We start from the raw sequence: 5,345 nt of genomic DNA, 5'->3' as shown, positions 1-5,345 counted from the left end.
TGTTCAGTGTAGGTGGTCCTCCTTAGGAAAATTGCCAGATTAAACAGAGACATGTAGAAGATGAACTGAGCATTGTGGGTTCTCCTAAGTATTGCTCTTCCAAGCCATAGGTTCTCCTGGATGAGCTCATTATGACTAGCTTTCCCAATCTGAATTTGTCCATTATCATGAGAGAAGCCTGGACCTTGATGGTGAGAATGGCTGTGGTTCAACTTGGGAGAAATCTTACATTTGGCATCTTTTCTTGGCTCCAGAGGACAAGATATGTGCTGTTTAATCTCCAGAATCTTGTCACACTGACATCCTGGCATGTACTCAATTGTTCTCTTTTTTCAGAGGAGCACAAGATCTTGTTATCACTGAGGATGCTGGTAGTACTTTTCAGGGCATCCTTGATTCTTATTTTAAGTGTGACTTCTCTGTTCCAGTGTAGAATCCTCAAACTACTGGCACAGCTCCCTCACCCTGCTGGCATAGACACTTTAAGCATCCACCACTGACTTTTGGACCTCCGCAGTACAGATCTGTAAAACAGACTCTCATGAGTCTTTGTCATGTTCTCTAGACCTCCAGTTGGACTTGTGAGAGGCATTGTCATGAGCTCTAGGTCTTCAGTTTAGCTCATTCAGGTTATTTCTGTAGGATCCAGGTCATTTGTTGAGTAAGTCTTCAGAGTTGTGGACAGATTTCCAGCACTTTCTTGCATTTAACTCTCACTGACCATCATAAAAGAGTATAAATAATAGTATAAATTCTGTGTCCTGATTGTAATTATTTTCCTCACAAGCCCTGACTAAAACAAAGGGTGACAGTAATAATCATTTTGCCTCACTCTATTCAAATTGTTAAGATTCTACATGGCTATTTTGAAAATGTTACCTCACAATTACTGCCTTTCACTAATATTGATAAACAGGGACTTGACAAAGCCTTGACAGCCTTGAGACTTCGGTCACTTAGCTTGGTGAACACCACCAGGCCATATAGATATGTGGAAGGCTTAGTTGTGATGCTGGATATTTTTCCATGTGTATTCTCCTATTCCTTCGAATCATTATGCAACTGGGGAGGAGGTCCAATGCCGCCTCCAAAGTGCATTTCAATCAAATGTGGATGGAGACAATACTCACCTTCAGCGCCAACTTCCAGCCTAAATTTATGAACTTTAAATGGAGTCTCAAAAATATTACTTTGGCTCATTTCAGTGATGGTGATGACTGATTAGTTCTCTAGTCACAAACTTAGCTTTGTATTCCTATAGCTATTGAAATAGTCTTTTATCTTTTCTTTCATGCAGCCTTGAAAATGCTCTTGATACTTTTCCATGAAGAATCAATGCTAATTTGCCTACATCAAAACCCAGTATCATTTTACTTTATAGTTTCCCAATCTGTTCAATCTGAGTGAAAAAATAAAAGGGGGAAAATTTCTCTGGAGGAGTGATTGTATTAATGTAAAATGAAGTGACATTGCAAACAAGGATTTCCAGGCTTCTAGAACACCTGCTTAAAGATAAGAAGAGAACTGCAAACCAACATCTGGGGAGAATCAATTACAGATTACTATCATTGATTGTGGTCTGATCATTGTGTTCCTCATCTGCTAATTTTTCTACCTAGTAATTTTGGAGAAACTAGGTTACATATAATCTGTAATATACCACTTTTCCATTTCTGTCCCATGAAGAAACTTCTATCCAGATGTTACATATGTTGTTCTTCTGCATTTTATTCTCATGTGTTTGAGGTACAAACAAGTATCAATAGGCATGGCAAGCATGAGGTTCTGAGTTCAATTCCCAGTAACAACTACAACAAGAATAACCACAATAACAATATCGAGACTCAGTGCAAGTTTTCATTTCGAGATCTCTTATGGCAAAGAAGCATCATCCCTGTGTTTGTCAGAGGTTGAACTGAGTCTCTCCCTGGAATAATTTTTCATTGTCTATGCAACACAAACTGTGACATAAATGCTGGGCTTTTAGTATGCCAGCCAATAAACCTAAAATTAAGCTTAACAGAGAACACAAGGGTAGTTTAGCCTCCCAGCTACTCTCTCTAAACCACTTATGAACCTGAATTAGACTCAAATGTTTTTCCTTACATTGATCTCATTAATATCTCTTGTCTCCCTAAAAGTGACACCAGACCCACAACAGAGAACAGCATTCATTCTGACTGTAAAATGAATGCACAGAAAGAATAATTAGTTGTCTTTGGAGATAAAGTAACTACCTAATAAGAGTAGAAATTTTCTAAAAGATTTATACTACTTGTAAGGGTAGACATTACTATAAAGTCACTTTCATAACTCTATGAAAATTTAGGGAGACTGAAATAGTTATAAAAATAAAAAGTATTGTTATATGATTGCATAAAAACAAATGAAAACAAATACACTTCTACTGGATGGGGCTACTGAATATCTTCTGACTGGCATCAAGTCAAGATCTTTGTACCAAGACCTACAGTTTTATTTAAGTAAAAAGTATACAGCCATATGCTTCAGACGCATTTATTCAATTTTCCAACTTAAATCATCAATAAATGAACATTTATATAACCCAATGTGTTAAATCAGTCAATACTGGGGAATGCTCAAATTACACAGAAATATTAATTGGAATTTTCTTAGAATTCATCTAAAACAGGCTTAATATTGTTTTTGTCTGTCTCACTCATTACCTCACTGATGTTTTTTTCTCTTTTTCAGTTTCCTAGATGGTATTAGTCTCATGCTGTGAATTAAAACTGACTTAAACCACTAACCATATTAAACCAACTTAAACCATTGGTACCATCAATGGAAACTAGAAAACTGGATTTGCAACATATTACATCAGTGTTCATGTGTCCACATTCTGATTGAATATATACATGTATATTTTTTGCAACCTATTTGGTATGAGTGATCTCTTTTATAAATATATTTGGAGAAGGCAGTTTGGGTATTTTCCCAGTTTTGAACACATTAAATAAAATTACTTCAATTTTCTTCATTTTCTTTTAATTCCCAATGACGTTTGTTGATAAAATCAAAGATAATTTGGACATTAGCTTCATTTTGTGTACTTACATTTGGTAATATTTTCTGCTCATCATGAAATGTGATAGAATTTTCACTAGAACTTTCCATAGCATTGTAGTTTATTATATCATTTTCACAATACTATCATTGATTATATTTCTTTTAAATCCTCTATTACATTGCATGTTTGAGGATAAAAACTATACTTTTTCCTTTACATATATGATACGACTCTGGTGCAGAGTTGTATGCAACTCTGTACTCTATATTAATGGTTGATAATGTACTCTATACTCTATACTAATGGTTGTACTCTATATTAATGGTTGATATTGCATCAATGGTTATGTGCTGCATAATGATCTTCACTAAACTGACACTAATCTCAAAGCCTCTCAAGTATTTTACTTAATTCATGAATGATGATGAAATGCAGAACTTTATAATTGAGTATAAATGTGTCATCTTCTAATTGGCATATCCTTTTGAGTCACACCTCTCACTGTGAATCAACAATCTCCAAAAACATTACATTATCACCTGCAGGAATATTGTAAACCAAATACCTTAAATCCAGATGAATACATTGACTTTTTTAGAAATTTGACAGACTAACATTAGTCATCTGACAAGATGGGGTAAGTATATTTAATATAAAATCTAAACTTGTTTTAGTGAGCTACAGCTCAGGTTTCCCTACTTTTTAGACAATGTTGTGGGTTTTTGCTTAAGGAAAACATGAAATGAAAGTTACAAAAAAAAAAAAAAAAGATAACATTTTTTGACTAGCCCAATTAACATTTAGTAAAAATGTTGGAATTATGTAATGAAAAATGCAGAACCTGTCAATGTAATAAATAAAGATGTTTGTTTTTTGAATGAACATATTTTATATACTAATGCAGTTTTTTATTTTAAAGAGAAAAAAAACAGAAAAGTCAGGAAGCAAAAAATTTAAAAAACAAAAACAAAACAGAGACAACAACAAAAAACAGAAAATAGATATATTTTGAAAGCAAAATGATAGAAATTTAACAATGGTTCTTATATTGCATATTGTTATCTTGAAAACTGTTGCTCAGGTTAACAGATACAGGAAAAAAACAAAACAGTAAAATGTTACAGAATATAGAATTTCAGAACAAAACAGAATAAGATAATCCAAATAAATGCTCAGACTATCAGCTTTAGGCCTGCCAAGTCAATCAAACAATACAAGCATTGTTATTACTTTTTTTTAATTTCAGTTACTATCATTTCATTCTGACTTCCTCTGAATCAGCTTATTGCTTACAGGGCTGGGGTTTGCTTTTCTTGTCTCCCAGCCCATGCACCTGCTGGGTTATGTGAAGGTGTGGTTTGACTTCTTGATTCTCTTTCCATTTCACATGATAGTTACTCCAGGCTCACAGAAAGGCATGATTTGGCTTCTTGAATCTTTCAAACTTCCCATGGTGGCTACTCCAGGCTCACAAGAGATTGGGGTGTGGTGGTTTGATTCACCTCTGTTCCCCATGCAACTGCTCCAGGCTCACTGAATGGTGCATGGTGGCTTACTAACCCTCTTTCTGTTCCCCATGGTGGCTACATCTATAATTTAACACATAAAAACTATATGCATATTATACATAGGTAAACAGTAATTACCATGAGAACAAACTTCATCTAATGTCACATCAATATAGACACAATTTTCAATTCACATTAGCATAAAATACTACAAGTGAACTGAAGTTCTATCCTCCCTGATGTTCTAATAGTGTTAAATGTAATAGAAAATAATTTAACTTCAAAATGTTATCAATTCAATGGAAATAGATTCTCCACACATACTCAACATTGTTTCCATAATTTAGATATTGAGTCACCTCTTGTAAAATTATATGAATATGCTGATATACATTTACATGTGCGCCTGTATATATACATACATATATATATATATGCATGCAACTAATCTATAAATTCATCAAAAAGAACAGTTTGTTCTTTTCCTGTTTGCTTGGTTGATCATTTGTTTTATGTCTGAATCTTATAACCTGAACAACTACTTCTAAGATAACAATATGCAATACATTAACTATTGTTAATTTTTTATTATTTTTTTATTTGGAAACTCTGTATCATTTCTTTTCTTGTTTTATCTTTAAAATAAAATATTTTAAAAATTATAGGAATAAAAGTAATTTAGTAAACAATATGGCCAAATGTATCAATTTCTAAGTAATGAAATAGCTGATGTAAACTTAAACCATTTCTTATTAGTTTATACAGGCTCTTAGAACTTATTTGAAATTCTTCAAATGACCGTGTAT

Source organism: Cavia porcellus, unplaced genomic scaffold (genome assembly GCF_034190915.1).
Source record: "Cavia porcellus strain 051 isolate PalLab524CR breed Dunkin Hartley unplaced genomic scaffold, mCavPor4.1 scaffold_30, whole genome shotgun sequence".
Taxonomy (NCBI): Eukaryota; Metazoa; Chordata; class Mammalia; order Rodentia; family Caviidae; genus Cavia; species Cavia porcellus.
The sequence above is the reverse complement of the archived record's forward strand: the minus strand, read 5'-3'. Positions refer to the sequence as shown.